Source organism: Jatropha curcas, chromosome 11 (assembly GCF_041381405.1).
Source record: "Jatropha curcas cultivar XTBG-Jc1 chromosome 11, XTBG_Jcur_1.0, whole genome shotgun sequence".
In the NCBI taxonomy this organism is placed as follows: Eukaryota; Viridiplantae; Streptophyta; class Magnoliopsida; order Malpighiales; family Euphorbiaceae; genus Jatropha; species Jatropha curcas.
In genome coordinates this window covers 22,302,850-22,320,922 of record NC_143161.1, presented here as the reverse complement: position 1 = coordinate 22,320,922, position 18,073 = coordinate 22,302,850, and the positions used below count along the sequence as shown (strand labels likewise).

Here is an 18,073-nt window from a genome sequence, read left to right as displayed (position 1 = left end):
GGATTTTTCTATACAAAATTCATAATCTTTCTCCCTTCTCTTTTGTGATCTAAGATTTCTTTTGTTCTCCTAAAAATAATTAATTTTCATCAAGTTAATTATCTTTTACCCAATTAAGCCTTTTGGTTTTTCCCTATGGAGTTGGGATCCAGAATCATCGTTCAAGCAGTCAACCCTAATGCTAAGGTATGCTTCTCTAAATGATCCCTAAATTACTTCTTTATAGATTTGTCTTATGAACATGACAAATTAAGCTAACACAAATTTGGCTTGTGGAACATGATAAATTAAATTAAAACCAAGTATAGAACTACATTGTTCTAATTCTTGATCTGATTAAGGATCTAAGGGATATGCAAGTCGATTTTGGGATTTATCCATAAATTGCTAATCAAATCACCCAAATCCCCCCCCCTTCTCCTTTTCTATCACCTTTTTATTGATTAGAGATAATTATAATAGCTTTTAATGATTGTAATTATTAATGGGGGTGATTGTTATTGATTTGGAATAATTATAATTGTTGTTGGGATGATTATAATTATTAATGGGATGATTGAAATTAATTTGGGATGATTGTTAACAATTATTTTCATTGTTATTGGGAGAAGTGTGATCAACCTAAAATCTCTACAGAAAGGCTAGATTTGTTATCTCCTAATTATTTTATTTGATTTCTAGTTGATCTATATTTTATTATTGCTTTATTATTGCATTTGGAGATATGTGATTATCCTATAATCCCCATCAAAAGGTTAGAGATAATATCTCCATTTTTATTTAACTTTATTTATTGTTTTGTAGATGAATATTATTAATCTTGCTTATAATATTTGTTCATGCATTTTTATATACTTATGCATAATATTATTTTTTTTGTGAAAATTATTTTTATATAATTCTTATTTTAATCTTGAGCAAATCAATCAATTGCTTTAAATTGAAAACCTAGTTTTTGGATCCTTTTGGTTTCAAGCTCGAGCTCGAGTGCACTTTTTTCGCTAGACAAATTATATTCTTGGAGTCAAATTGTGATTTTTCCTTAACTTTTCTTTTAAATAATTAAACCTAAGGTGGCGACTCTTTTCTAAAAAGTAAATCATATTAAACTTTTTTCGTGTAGTTCAAGTCCAAATTGATGTTTCAATTTGCTTAATTGGAATAGTACTCGAGCGAGATCCTACAACTGGCAACTCCACTAGGGAGTTAAACTTTTTTCTAAAAATAAAGAAGACTACTAACTAGTTTGAAAAAACAATAAAATTTTCAAAAGCAATATTTTGATTGGCTCTTTATTAAAACTTGATTTCACACATCACCTTCGAAACAATCTGATTTATAATTTCAAGACTTTTCAAATAAAAATAAAAGCTTAAATTCTTCTTTTGATATTTTTTTAAATATTATATTATTTAAAGAGTTAAAATAATAGAAAAACAAGACCTAAAGAAAATTCTAGAAAACTCAGTAGAACCCACCAAGAACTGTTCTAAATCGAGTCAAATCAGAAAAAATCATTATTCAATATAATTTGGTATATGGGCTTCTAAGCTGTCAATACATAATTTAGCCTTTGAAGTTTAACAAAAAAAACTTTGTACCCCTAAACTTTAAAATCAACCTTATGGCACCCTAAACTTCATTTTTTGTAATAATCTCACACATCGTCATACTGGCAACTATAATTTTTTAAGTTTTTTACTTTTATATGTATACTATAGATTTGATATGTGGCTAATATAACTTTTGGTACTATAATTTTTTATACTTTTCAACTGTCAAATAAGTGTTTAATTGATCTAATTTTATAAGTTGAGGTGTACAATAAATCAATTAAAGTACTTAATAGGTGCAATTTTATAAGTTGAAATGCTTAATAGATCAAAATGAAAGTTGAAGGTGCCACAAGGTTTTTCGTTTTAAAAGGTGCATGGGTGAATTTACACTTCTAATCTGAAAAATCACAAAAAACTTGATTAAATAAGAGCTATATGATTTATGAAGGTCCAACTAGATAAATGATGAAATAATTAATATCTTAAAATAGTTAGAATTGATTATTAGCAGTATGATTTAAGGTTAGAAGGAGTTTCAGTTTTATATATGTAAAAACTTTAACTTAGTTATCTTAAGTGTAAATTATGAATTTAGTATCAAGTAATTTGCTAGCTACTAGTTAAGTATATCAAATATGTAGGAGGAAGGAATTATTTATCCATTTATTCTATTTTGTAATGTAATTATATAGTATAATTGATGAACCAAGAATTTAATGTTTAATTGGTATTAAATATAACTTGTGTGAATATTGAGATGGATGAGTAATGATTATGGTGGATGGGAATGATTTGATGAGATTTTCTCGACGAATGGGCATTATGAGTTAATTGTTCATTTTATGATGTCTTCACTAGCAGTTAAGTTTAGTTTTTAAGGAAAACTCTATCGCATTTCCAACAGAATTTGTAACTTGATAAATAATAAAATTCTCTATTAGGTAATACAATTAGATTCAGCTGAATACATCATTTGTCTCCTGAACTTACTAAAAAAGTCTTGCGGCCCCCTCTACTTTCAAACCGACTTTGTGACCCCTTAAAGTTACAAAATTATTAACATTACACCCTTATTAATACAGTCAGCAATGCGTGTAAATACAAATTCTCTCTTCGGTGTATTAAGTATTCTTATGTGGCTTATTATTAAAATAATTAAGATACTATTAAAACTTAACTTTTCTCTCTTTCATCCTATCTCTTCTCTTTCCAAAATCACGTTGGATTTGGGAATATCTAACTAAACCAATCTCATCACTCCTCTCACCTAACAATCATCGGTTAAGTTTGAAATATTGAATAACTCAAACAACAAGCTAGCAAATCTGGACAACGAATCAAACATTAACAATATATGGAGAAAGAACGAGAATTTGTAGAATTGAAAAATAGCAAACCCATATATCAAACTTATTTATAGTCTCAAATTATATTGTTATTATTGAAAGAATTATTATAATTTCACTTTCTCTCCTGTGTTTTTTTCTCTCCCAATAAACTCACTTTAACTATATTATTCTCTCTCTTATTTTCTTCTTGTCCTGCAATTCAAGTTCTAAGAAATTTTTTACTGTCATCAAAATGTATTCACTTCTTTATTTTTCATCAAAATCCACTTGATATGACATCATTTAAAAAAGAAATAAAAATCAGATAAAAACTTTATACAGGCATAAGCTTACCATGATCCATCTCTCCAAAATGAAAGTGTGTATCAAATTGCTTTTTCAAAACTTTCATTTCTTGATTCTAGTTTTAAAAAAGAACATCTAGATTCCAGAAGAAATTGAAAATACCAAAATGCATAAGTGACGCAGGTGTAAATCATAGAATTGGGTGGATAAATTATATGATTTTTATTTGAAATTTTAGAGAGAGACCTAATTTGTTAGTAAGAGAGAGCGACAACCATTTTTGAAAGTGGGGAGGCAAAAAAATAATGAAGAAGGAGGGCATGATCTCAAGCGTTGAATTGAAACTTGAAAGAATTGTGTTGTTTATGGGCCACGGAAAGCAATATAATAAAAAGTATAAATATTTATAAATAAAAAAATAAAAAGTAAAACAAAGTCTTTTTTTAATGTTAATTCTTGACACATATTACTTTTCTTGATACCTCAGCATGTCTTAGATGCATTCTCTTCTGCCTTTCTTAGATGCATTCTCTTCTGCCTTGAGAGGTGTGAATTATTAATAATTTTGTAATTTTAAGAGGCCACAAGATCATTTTGAAAGTAGAGGGGACCATAAAAAACTTATTTGCACAAGTTCAGGGTGCAATGATGCTGTAGCTATTGAGATTCTAACAATACCTTTCTCTAACTCCATTAATATCTTTAGATGGTCTCAATCCCTCCTCCACTCCTCAGGATCATAATCAAAGATAAGCTACTATCTCTTTCACGAATTGTTGTGAATAGTAGTATATAATATATAGTCAACTTATGCAGTTGCATTTTATTTAGTTAATATTTAGTAAATTAAAAGTTAATATGATTACGACTAATTTTATTATATATATATATATTGACACACACACAATACATATTAATTGTATTGATCAAAGTCGTTGTATTATTATTTGAAATTGTTGCACTATAATATTATTTATGTTGTGTGTGGATGGATTGGGATGAAGCATAATCACTAAGGTATATTGGCCATGGATATCATTGTCGCTAGAATTGACCATTACCCTGCAGTAACGGGTATCGAAGAAAGGATAGACAAAGAAAAGCAAGAAAAGTAAGATTGCCTGTCACCGGGCATAGTGTAAGTGGTTCTTATTGACTAAGATACTCTTATTGTATGATTATTTACTTCTGGGTGATCACTTTTACATTATAACACCCGTTATCTGGTTTAAAGATAAACCACCTAGTCTACATATAGATCGAGGAAACATGTTGCATACTGTGCTAAAAGCTGTAAGTCTAAAACTACTAATTAAAAAATTTTTAATCATAATATTCCTATCCTAGCCATGCAAAACTCTAAACATAAAATTTTACAGGAAAACTCCAAACATAATTTTCCTTACATTCTTAATATTCCAAATCTAATAACCTGCTTACAACAATACTTAATAATATCAATCATGTTGAATTCTCATAGCTACATCTAACTTTGTATTTCATATAAAGTCTAAATCAATCTTAATTTCATCATATATTACACTCCACATGCATGTGATATTCCAATCAAATCAAAAGCCTATTAAAGTTCACAACCACATACATTAGTTATACAATCATTTTTACAAACTTTATACTAAGTCTATACCATTAATTTATATATATATATATATATATATATATATATATATTATATATATATATATATATATACATGCAAAGTAAAAAAATACTACTAGATCTATTACAAGAGAACAACCTATCTATTTCAATGTAGTGTAACTCTAATAACAAAGTAGACCATATATCCTTCTCCAAATACAGCTGCTCTTTAATACCTTTGCGTGAGAAAACTCAGTGCACTAAGCTATAGCTTTAATGGGTATATAATCCCAAGCAAAAACACAGAAAGCAAAATAGCATTCACACAATTCTCATCAACTATACATCAATAAATATTCATTTCATTTATAAAGGAAAGCATCAATAAGCATAGTACTTGAATTTTCACATTTAGTTACTAAGTGCATACATATAGTATGAAATCAGATTGAAGATTAAATAACTATAACTCATATGGTTGGGCATAGCCTCTTTTAACATGCACATATATAATTATTAATCTATATTTCCAAAGCATTCATGTATAAGCTTTACACATATACTTAAACTCATGCTCGTAATCACATCTTAAATGATTTACTCATAAGAGAATTTATACATATATACTAATATACACTACAATTCATTTAATTCAAGCATGTTAAAAGTTCATAATAACATATGTTATCTTTATCACATGTTTAGCCCCAATAAATTCTAGTAAAGACTAAAACCGTATAAGGGAACTGTATCGAATAAGGCACCAAGTACCAAAAATTGGCTCGAAAGCCATATTGGGCTCGAAAGCTACACTAGCAGTGCGCGAAGCACTAGGATATGTCAATATATCCTAAAATCCCATGTGATCATAATACTGCTAGACAGTATACTAGTCATGTCACCTCCTTATTCTACTAGACTCCCACTAAGCTTATAAGGGCTACATTATACTTTAATAATCTTTATCTCTTTTTTTTCACATAACATATTCATATAATCATAGGATATGTAAATATTTTACACATGCTCATTTGTTGGATTGGATTCTTTAGTCATTTTAGCATAATCATCATATAGCATGATTAACTTGATTTTATTTAAGAAATCATTTACATTTACGTAATCATGTCAAGCAATACAAATTGTACAAATGATATTTGCAAGTTAATCAAATATATTGCTTTATCAACTTTCATTTGACATGCATGATCATGCTTCTAAAACATTTAAAGCAATCAACTAAAAATGTAGAATATTAGAAGTGCCATTAGACCAGTGGACAAACATCATCTCATAATTTCATTTTAATCAAGGTATCATCTTTTGAAATCACACTCATCTTATATTATAGAGAATTTACCTTTAAAGAGCCATAGGTAAGCCCCATTAACAATGTGTTCCTTATTAGGCCTTTTCGGCCATCTCACACACATATATTAAATTTATCTTAAACTCAATCATGCAATTTTATCAAATACCATCAATTCATAAAGCTCAATACACAAATAGTCATTTATATGACTTGAAAAGTTTATGGTCTAATATGAAATCTATATATATATATATATATATATATATATATATATTATTTACGTTTTATTGAATCTTAACTAAATCCTTTGAATAGAATTCATATATTCTCAAACACATAAGATGAGCTCATATAGCGACAAAGTTATGCAAGTCCATAAAAATGCATCTTTTTGCACTTTAACTAACTTACTCATTTATTCATAAAGATTTGGTAATTCATAACTAAATAAGATTTTCCAAGATAAAACATTTAACTTCTATAATCATATTGATTTCATATTAGACCATAAACTTTTCAAGTCATATAAATGACTCCTCGAAATATTTAGCCAATTATTCTAACCTATCAATGATAACTTTTATCCTCCTAATCATTTAACATAAACTTTTGAAGTCATATAAGTCTTTAACTTTGCATTATTGATAGATGTTATTTTTATAGTATTTTTAATATAGTTTTTATTAGGAATTTTAGTATTTTTAATTACTTTAATTAGTTTTTTATTTAGTTTTATTTATGTTTTTGTTTAAAGCTTCCTTGAATCACATTTCACTTGATCTTGGGGAATTTTGCAGCATTTCTATAGAAAACCAACAAAACAGAAAAGAGTGTTCCTAAGTTCAGAAGCTAGCACGCCTTGGGCGTGTTATTTAGCACCCCTGTGCTGTGTTGAATTCAACAGAGGTTCAGAAGATGGCACGCCTGTGCTACAAGAGGCTGTCGATCTTTGAGCATGCTCACTCCAGCACAGCTCGTGCTGCAACTACCTTAAAGTCTCCAGGCCCTAGCACGACCAAGTCATGCTAGAGAGCATGCTTATGCTGCAAGCAACTATTGATCGTTGAGCGTGCTCACTCCAGCACAGCCCGTGCTGCAACCACCTCAGGGACACAGAGCCTAGCATGCCCAGACTGTGCCAGACAGCACGCCTGTGCTGAAGACTAGATTTTACCTTGGGATGAGAACGTTAGTTCTAGCTTGTGCCGCTTGCATGGACCCGCATGAGATGCTTTTTTGACGTGCCAAACAAGTTTAAATCCTATTTAGATGCTGTAAGAGTCATAATTAGGAAGAAAAACAAAGCCTAAATAGTTTTCTATCTCAAAAAGATTTCTTACTCAATAGGAGATCCACTTTCCTAAAGGAACACAAAGATATTTTCAGAAAGTCTATCTGAAGAGAGACTAGCTAGGATTGAGGGTGATTTTTCATATTCCATCTCTTGTTTTATTAAATTCTACATAATTTTCTCTCTTCAAGACTTCAAGTGCTGAAGATTGGTGTCAAGATTCAAGAAAACCGTTTAAGTTTATCGTCGACTACTTTTTATTCTAAACTCTCTTTTTGTTTATTATTCTTTATAGGATTATTTACAAATTTAATTGAGTTTTATTTAATTACTAAGTCGAACTAAACTCTCATACTAGGAATTTGATGTGGCTTAATTTCGATTCCAATTTATAATATTAGATTCACTTTTCTTTATTCAAAGTATAATTTATTATCGAACTTAATGCTTCCAGACAGAGTTTTTCTCCTGAATTGATTTATTTCATTAATCACCACCAGGAGAAGGGTTTTTGATATAAAAAAGGTAATAATTTACATGAGAATAATAACTTGATGCGGAAGCTATATGGTTTAACTCATGAGGGTGTTTGTAAGTTAATGACCTTAGGTTATGAATTCATAAACAAACCATAAAAATTAATGATTTAATTCATGTTTGATTGCACTATTGGAAGATAGGTAATTAGATCGGGTTAAAATAGCTACCAATACATCAGAAGAGCTTATTAGTGATTTTAGGGTTGTTTCCCCTACTTGAATAATTAAAATTGATTATCAAACTAATAAAATAAATTGGATAGAATTAAGTGAAATCAAAATCCCTAGTAGCTTCAAATCCTTGATTCCTTTTCATTGAATTGTCTTGTTTGATTTCTTCTCTTTTACTTATTTAAATTTTTAAAATAATTCTCCTTATTGTCATCTAAATAATAGTAAGTTAACACCAATTTGGTACTTGGTATACAATCCTTGTGGAATGATACTCTATTCATTCTTTATTACTTATCGTGATTTCGTACGCTTGCGAAAAAAGCCTGTCAAGTTTTTGGCGCCATTGCCGGGGATTGGCGTTACCAATATCAATACTTATTACCTTATTATTAATTTAGACATTTATTTTTATTTTCACTTTTACTTTTTCTAGAAGAGTATTTCATGTGTATATGCAAAGACCGGTAGAACTGAACCCTTAGTCTCTAATCCAGAAATTGAAAAGACTTGTCACAGAAACAACGTTGCTAGGAGAATACAAAGGAAAGATCAAGAGCAACAAGCAAATATGGCTAATGATTTAGACATAGAGAATGATCCTTTACATCAGATTTCGCCACCATTACCCAATCATAACAATAGAGGACTTCAACCTCTTGTCCGCACCTTGCGAGACTACACAACTCCTTCTCTGAATGGAGCCACCTCAAGTATCACCAAGCCTAAGGTGGAAGCTAACAATTGCGAGATCAAACCTGCAATTATTCAAATACTTTCCACCTCAGTTCAATATGGAGGTTTGCCTAATGAAGATCGTAATGCCCATATCACAAATTTCCTGGAGATTTGTGATACATTCAAGCAAAACGGAGTTTTTGAGGTGCCATAAAATTGAGACTGTTTCCTTTCACTCTAAGGGATAAAGCACGGTCTTGGTTACAATCATGCCCTGCTGGAAGTTTTACTGCATGGGAGGAACCAGCCCAGAAATTCTTGGCAAAATTATTTCCATCTTCAAAGACCACAAAGCTTCGTAATGAGATAATGACTTTTGCCCACCAGGATTAAGAGAGTTTGTATGAAGCTTGGGAGAGATTTAAGGACCTATTGAGGAAGTGCCCACATCATAGCTTACCTAAGTGGTTACATGTACAAACTTTTTATAATGCATTATCTCCTAATATAAAGATTACTTTAGATGTAGCTACTGGTGGATCTTTTGAAAGAAAGAAAATTGATGAGGTATATTATTTGATAGAAGAGATGCCAAGCAATAGCCATTATAAAAAAAGTTCAGAAAGGAAGAAGCCTACCAGAGTTTATGAGATTGATGCCATTACCGCACTCAATGCCAAAGTGGACAATATGGTAAGGAAGTTGGATTTGTTGACTACTAACTCTGTTAATTCCATTGTGCAAGCATGTGACAGGTGTAATGGACAATATGGAATTAGAGAGTGCATGTTGGATTCTTTAAATTCGCAAACTTTGGAGCAAGTCAACTATGTGATGAATGAAGGAAGAAAGAACTACCCATATTCTAACTCTTATGATAACAAGTTGAGGAATCATCCTAATCTTTCTTACAAGAATCCAAACGCCTTAAATGCACCACCAAGTTTTCCTTCTCAAAAGAAGAAGACTCATGATGATCTTCTTACTGCTCTCTCTAAATCTCACATGGAGTTCATGAACGAAACTCAGGAAAATCACAAAATCCAACAAGCTGCGATAAGGAACTTGGAGATTCAACTAGGGTAGTTTGCTAACATGATGGCTTCTAGACCTCAAGGTACGTTACCTCATAACACTGAGAAAATCCCAAAGAACAGGTACAAGCTATCACTTTAAGGAATAGCAAACAATTGGAGGATCCACCCAGGAAGGAGGACGAAAAGGAGCAGAAAAAGATCCCTATAATTGACCTTGAAGAGAAAGAGAAAGTGAAACCCTATGTTCCACCTGTTCCTTTCCCATAAAGGCTCAAGAAATCACAGGATGATAAGAGTTTCCTCAAGTTTTCTTGATGTTTTTAAAAAGCTTCAAAAACATCCCTTTTGCTGAAGCCCTTGCTCAAATGCCCAGTTATGCAAAATTCTTGAAGGAGATCCTGAGCAAGAAAAGGAAGATCAATGATCAAGGAACAGTAATAGAGGAGTGTAGTGCAATCATTCAAAATATATTTCCTCCAAAGTTAAAAGATCCAGGAAGTTTTTCTATCCCTTGTAATATTGAAAATCTTGATTTTGAAAAAGCTTTAGCAAATTTAGGTGCAAGCATTAATCTTATGTCTTATGAAGTTTTCAAGATGCTAGGGATGGGAGAGCTGAAACCAATAAGAATGTCTCTACAATTGGCGGATCGATCAATCAAATATCCGAGAGGAATTGTAGAAGATGTGCTCGTCAAGAGAGGTAAATTTATTTTTTTCTATTGATTTTATTATTCTTGACATTGATGAAGATAGAGAAGGATCCCTAATCCTTGGAAGGCTTTTCCTTACAACTGCAAGAGCATTGATTGATGTCTATGAGGGTAAGTTAACCTTAAGGGTAGGTCAAGAGGAAGTTGTTTTTTATGTTCTTAAATCTTGTAAGCTTCCTATGGATTATAATGATTGCTTTAGAATTGATGTTATTGATGATTGTGTAAAAGGAACCTTGAATGTTAAAAATAAAGTGACCATTGATAAAGGTGACATTAATGATCAAAGCATCAAATGTGAGGAAGTAAGTGAACCACCAAAGCAAGAATTAAAACAACTTCCATCTCATTTAAAATATGCATTCTTAGGTGAGAATAATTCTTTTCCTGTTATTATTTTCTCTCACTTATCACTTGATCAAGAGAAAATGTTATTGCAGGTTCTAGGAAAGCATAAGAAGGCTTTAGGTTGGTCAAATTTCAGATTTGAAGGGGATAAGTCCAAGTGTGTGCATGCACAAGATCTTGATGGAAGAAGACTACAAACCTACAATTGAGCATTATCTATCCAATCTCAGATAGTAATTGGGTAAGTCCCGTTCAAGTTGCTCCAAAGAAGGGAGGCATGACAATTATTTCTAGCAAGAATAATGAATTAATTCCTACTAGAATTATTACAGGTTAGCGTGTGTGTATTGATTATTGAAAGTTGAACAAAGCAACACGCAAAGATCACTTCCATTTACCTTTTATTGATCAAATGCTTGAAAGACTTGCAGGTTACCCTTATTATTGTTTTCTACATGGTTATTCAGGGTATTTTCAAATACCTATAGCTCCTGAGGATCAAGAAAAGACTACTTTCACTTGCCCTTATGGTACTTTTGCTTATAGGAGAATGCCTTTTGGGTTGTGTAATACACCTGCGACTTTTCAAAGGTGTATGATGTCCATATTTTCTGACATGGTTGAAAAATTCATTAAAATATTTATGGATGATTTTTCTGTTTTTGGTTCTTCTTTTGATTCTTGTCTCCATAACCTTTCTCTAGTAATGTAGCGATGTGAGGACACTAACCTTATTTTGAATTGGGAAAAATGTCATTATATGGTTAGTGAATGTATTGTTTTAGGGCATAAAATCTCAGAAAAAGGGATTGAAGTGGACAAAGCCAAGATAGAGGTAATTGAAAAGCCACTGCCTCCAAATTCAGTGAAGGGAGTACGGAGTTTTCTTGGTCATGCAGGTTTCTATAGGAGATTTATCAAGGATTTCTCAAAAATCACAAAACCTCTTTGTAATTTATTAGTTAAGGATGTTCCTTTTGATTTTAACAAAGAGTGTTTGAATGCTTTTAATAGGTTGAAGAATTAATTGATTTCAGCTCCTATCATTGCTACACCAGATTGGCGCCTACCTTTTAAACTCATGTGTGATGCTAGTGATCATGCATAAGAGTTGTTCTTGGGCAAAGTAGAGAAAAAAAAGTTACATATCATTTATTATGCTAGTCGTACATTGAATGATGCACAATAAAATTATGGCACCACTGAAAAGGAGCTTCTTGCTATTGTTTTTGCATTTGATAAATTTAGAGCATATTTGATTGAAGCTAAAACCATAGTCTACACTTATCACTCCACTATTAAGTATTTGTTAAAAAAGAAAAATGCAAAGCCTAGACTAATTTGTTGGGTTCTTCTTTTGCAGGAATTTGGTTTGGAGATTCATGCTAAAAAGGGAACTGAGAACCTTGTAGCTGATCACTTGTCAAGGCTTGAGTTGGGGGAAGATAAGCAAGAAGAGTTGCAAATTAATGAAGACTTCCGCATGAACATCTTCTTCTTCTAGCCAATACGAAAGCTCCATGGTATGCTGATATAGTTAACTATCTTGCTTGCAAGATTACTCCTCCCAATCTTTCTTATCAACAAAAGAAAAAATTATTTCATGATCTTAAATATTATTATTAGGAGGAGCCTTTCTTATTCAAGTATTGTAGTGACCAACTCTTTAGACAATGTGTGCCAGAAGAAGAGATGGAAAGTGTTCTTCATTTCTGTCATTCAATGGAATGTAGAGGATATTTTGGAGCGAGCAAGACGGCGGCACATGTTTTAGAAAGCGGTTTGTATTGGCCTAACTTATTTAAAGATGGTTTTAACTTTATTCATCTTTGTGATTGTTGTCAAAGTTTAGAGAATATCTCCAAGAGACATGAGATGCCATTGAATAACATCCTTGAAGTGGAGATTTTTTATGTTTGGGGTTTGCATTTCATGGGACCTTTTCCATCTTCTTATTCCAACCAATACATTTTAGTGGCAGTGGATTATGTCTACAAATGGGTGGAGCAATTGCTTTTTCCAATAATGACGCCAAGAGTGTGATGAACTTCATTAAAAAATACATCTTCACACGTCATGGTACTCATAGAGCAATAATCATGGATGGAGGTAAGCATTTTTGCAATAAGTACCTAGATTCCCTTCTTTCAAAATATGGTGTTACTCATCGTGTAGGTACCCCATACCATCCACAAACAAGTGGACAAGTAGAGGTCACAAATCAGGAAATCAAGAAAATTTTGGAAACTACAATTGGACAATCAAGGACTAGCCCAAAAAGCTCGATGATGCACGTTGGTGTATAGAACTGCATTTAAAACACCAATTGGTATGCCTCCGCATCGAATGGTCTATGGTAAGGCATGTCATCTATCTATTGAGTTAGAACACAAAGCATATTGGGCAATCAAGTTTCTCAACTTTAATGCAAACGAGGTAGGTAAAAAGAGGTTACTTCAACTGAATATGATAGATGAAATGAGGCTCCATGCTTATGAGAATGCCAAAATCTATAAAGATCGTACTAAACAATGGCATGACAAGCACATCATTGTGAGAAATCTGAAGGTCGGCCAACAGGCATTGCTCTATAACTCTAGGCTTCGTCTTTTTCCAAGAAAATTGCTCTTTAGGTGGTCGGACCATTCACAATCAAAGAAATTTTTCCACATGGAGCGATTGAAATAATGAATGGAGAATAGAGCTTCAAAGTCAATGTGTAACGATTGAAAGTTTACCAAGATGGAGGCTTTGATCCAGTCAAAACCACTATAAGTGTTGCCTAAATTGGGTCTAGTGCATTGAGCTTAACGTCACGTTAACCAAAAGCGCTTATGGGAGACAACCCATGTTCTTTTCTTTAAATTCTCCCATTTTGTTTTATTTTGTTACTTCTTTTTTATCAATCTCCCAAATTTTTAATCATTTTTGTCTTGTATTATTAGCCCAAATATTTTCAGGTAAAACTAAGAGTTAGGCTCTAACGCGATGAGCACGACCATTCTAACTAAAGGGAGACATCTTTCCAAGTTAGAGGCTAGCACGCCCCAACCGTGCACCTCAGCACGCCTGTGCCAGGTAACAAAATTTTGTCTCGTAGGTTCAGAGGCTAGCACACCCAGATCGTGCCCCAACAGCACGCCCATGTCAAGGGGAACTATTGATCTCTGGCCGTGCTCGCCTCAACACGCTCGGGCTGCCACCACCTTGCAAGATCCAGAGCCCAACATGCCTAGGTCGTGCTCAGCAGCACGCCCGTGCCACGCTGCAAAATTACTTTTTAAAACGGCGTGCTGTGACTTTTCAGTTACCACGAAAACCCTAACTCCTTTTCTTTTTAAATAGCACACCCTCACCTCTCTTCACTCTCAACTCTTTTTCATTTTCTCTCTACCAAAACCATAGCAAACTTTTCATTTTCCTTTCTTTCTTTGATTTTCACCATGCACCACGACACAAGAGAAGCATATATGCTGCTTCAGTGGCAGTTGTGGGTCCCGTATGTGTATGGCACAACCCAAGAGGGGGGTGAATTGGATTTTCAAAAAAAAATAAACATTTAACTTTTAAAATCAAACTCAGAGTTCTATAGCAGCGGAAAAGTAATGCACTTGTGAGAATAAGTTATTGATTGGAACTTCCTCACAATGCCCTTATACAGAAAATAGAAAGACTTTGCAAAGTACAATTATTGATTAGAACTGCTTCACAATTTCTTATGCAATATCAAAACTACTTTATGAAGGGAAGCTATTATGTTTAGAACTTCCTCATAAAGTTTAGATAAATATAAAAGACTATGTGAGAGACAATTATTGAAATCTGAACTGCTTCACAAAGCTTCAATCAAGATTAGAAAACTGATTAGAAACCTTAGTAGTGAAATATACTGAAAATAGAAAAACAATTTAGAACTTGGTATATCCACTGAGCAGAAGTCCAGAGTTTAATGTTCAGAAAAGACAAAGCTTATTCCAGTTTAGAACATCAAAACCATTAACAACTTTTAGCATTTCTAAAATATAAATAGAAGTGTAAGTAAAATAGTATCAAGCAAAAACTTCAGAGAGTAAAAAGATCAACACAGTGATTTATAGTGGTTCGGCACTAACTCACCTACATCCACTCCCCAAGACTCATCTTGAGATCCTAAACTATGTTATCTCTTTTCAAGGGTATAGAGACAAACCAACAGTACAAGGCAATAGATCAACTCCAAGATCTACCCTTTGTCCCGCTAGATTTTTCAAAGGTTCTAGTTAACCTCGACCCTTTCTGCTTTAGCAGAGAACAGAAACTCAAATCAAGACATTAAAATCTCTCTCACGGAGAAGGTCGCTTGATAACCTATTTCACAATAGCTTTTCACCTAAGCTATTACACAAAAGTTTATCAAATGAAAACCTATCTACTAAAGATTACAGAATCTAAATAGACAGACAGAAATGCAAATATAAGCACAGGAAAAACAGTTTTTAAGATTAGAAAATCGTTTTAGAAATCAGAACTGTTTTTCAAAAGAAGTTGTTATAAAATTTCTTTTCTCTTTTAAAGATAAAACGAAAAGGATTAAGATGAAAAGAAATAAAGGGGGTTGAGAATAAGTTTTGAGAGATAAAAAATATGATCAATGGATGAACACTCTTAAAAACTCTTTTCTCCCACTTCTTTTAAAGAGAAGACGCCTTTTATAGAGAGGGATAAGAATACCGTATTTAGAAAGTAAAATCTCGTTTTCAAATCAGAATATTGACTTTCCATATTTAGAAGATACGCAGATCTTTGTTACCAAAAATTCTTTTGAGTCAATATTCTTTCTTTTTGGTAAGCGAATAAGAGAAAATCTAACTTTCCTTTAAGAACAAAATTTTCGAAAATAAGAATTTGAAAATCTTCTTCGAAATATTTATTTATCAAAAACGATCGAGATAAAATCTCATTCATTTAGGTAAGAAGATAAAATCGATTTTGGATTTCTTTAAAAGATTTGTTTCCGAAAATGAACACATAAAGATTTTATTCGATTTATTCTATTACCAAAATTGTTTGAGACAAAGTCTCTTTAGGTAAGTGAATAAATTTTGAACCTTTATGAAAATAATTTTCGAAAAACTGAAATAAGCTTTTTCTAAGATATTTATAACCAAAAATAATTGAGATGAGATCTCCTCCATCTTAGGTCAAAGTGTTAAGGAACGAAAAAGCTTTTAATTTTTTAAGAAAATATTTTCGAAAATCCTTTGATAAAGAGAGAAGAAATTAATTTTGTGCTTATAAATGGATGTTCTCTCTATCCTACAATAAATCCTAAAAATCTAACCACTAAGGTCTTCAATAGTCTTCATGATCCTTGAAATTGTAGGACTTGCCTTGTTTATTTATTACTTTCCATATATAATTTGCATAAAATATTATTAGCACAAATAACATAATTTAAATTTATTTTTTTTTGTTTTAATCATCAAAATCTCGAAATAAATATTTGACCCTTGAGCAAACAATCTCCCCCTTTTTGATGATGACAAAACCAATAAATTTATCAAACATAAAAACATGTGCTCCTCCTAAATTTATGCATGTCAATAAAATATAAGTTCTAAACATGACATATGTTCTATTTTGAAACAAGTTTAGAACATGTATAGAACTCCCCCTGAGTAAGTGCAATAAAACATTTACGGGATTTAGAATGGAAAATAGTTTTAGAAACTAATATTAGAACATACAAATAGAAAAGAAATTCTAAGTTCTAATAATCAGAGCATATAATTAGAGCAATAAGAAAAGAATAGAAACTGACATTAGAAATAGAACATAAGTCCCAAGTCTAACCTGCAGAACATACGTTAGAATAGATAACTAAGTTCTAAAAATCTAACTAATCAAATTATCATATAAAACATATAGCCCATATTCTATTTTCTGTAAATAAACAAAATAACACAGTTTAGAACATGATAAGCATTTAGATATAAGTACTAAAATTAACACATACTAGCAGTTTGAGATAAGTACTTAATCATCAGAATGTCCTGTGTTCTCCCCCTTGTCATCATACAAGAGGGTTAGTAAAACCAGAGCAAAATAAGCAAATAATAAACATAACAAACAACAAAAACAAAAATTAAATAGAATTCAAACAACACAACCTACAAAGACACACAAAAAAGAAATTGTTCACAAAACATAAACAAACCAAGTAAAGAATATCAGAGGGGTTTGGAGTCAATTCTAAGTCTCTTAGAACTTCTGAGATTTTGAGCAGGAGCAGTTTCAGTAGAACTTTCTGGACGCTTAGAAGAAGGGTGCAGTGGAGGCTTTCTTCCATGAACTCTGTGCTTGCCAGCAGTGTGCTTTACTCTCTTTGGCTTTTCTAAGGCAGGAGTGTAGGGTGCTCCCTTGACTTTCACAGTAGCTAGCCTTCTTTCATTAATGTTTTTCATATTTTCTAAGGATTCAATAAGGGACTGATTATGCTCAATTAAAGCCTTGCTTTGTTTTATTGTCTCATCAAGCTCCTTATTGTGTTCTTCTATAAGCTCTTTTTCCATTTTGCCCAGCATAGCTTCTCTACTCCTTTGAGCTGATAAAAGTTCAAATTCTTTTTCTGCCTTAGCCTCAGTTTCCTTTTCTTCTTTACTCAATTCCAATTTCTCTATCTCTACATCACTGGCATCCTCAATCTCTACAGTCTCATCTTTCTTAGTCTTTTCAGCGTCCTTCTTCTCTTCAGTCTTAACTTCCACTTTTTCTTTTTCTTCTTCTATTTCCTTTTCTGATTCTATTTCAATTCCAACTACCGTCTCCTTTTCTTCCTCTATTTCTTCCTTCTCTTCTTCTTCCAATTTCTCTTCCTTTTCTTTCTTCTCTGCATCCTCCAACTTAACTTTCACTTTGTCTTCTCTTCTCTTCTTTTTCTCAGCTTCTTCTCCTTTTTCTTCTTTTTCTTTCTTTTCTTTTTCTTCTTCAATTCCTTGTTCTTTTTCTTCATCTCCTTCTTCATCTTTCAGTTTCAAAGACCCACTGTCTAGCTTTGAAACATTGTAACCCTCACTTTCATTTAACTTTACTTCCAAAAATTCAAACACATGAGTGAGCACCATGGCATAGGGTAGTTTCTTAAGGCTATTCTACATTTTATCAAAGATGGTGTGACAAAGATTGAAGGGTTTCTTCTCAGTTATATGCCACAT

General features: G+C 32.1%; 1 long non-coding RNA gene and 1 other non-coding gene across 2 annotated transcripts; one reads left to right on the top strand and one right to left on the bottom strand.

Moving 5' to 3' along the window:
* The first annotated feature begins 856 nt into the window (after positions 1–856).
* On the top strand, positions 857–7,638 carry LOC149492744 (uncharacterized). The gene is made up of 2 exons (XR_016318723.1): positions 857–4,328; positions 6,902–7,638. It is a non-coding gene; the product is annotated as an uncharacterized LOC149492744 (long non-coding RNA).
* Positions 7,639–9,134: 1,496 nt separating this feature from the next.
* On the bottom strand, positions 9,135–9,241 carry LOC119371584 (small nucleolar RNA R71). Its single transcript, XR_005179218.2, has one exon. It is a non-coding gene; the product is annotated as a small nucleolar RNA R71 (small nucleolar RNA).
* Between the last annotated feature and the right edge of the window lie 8,832 nt (positions 9,242–18,073).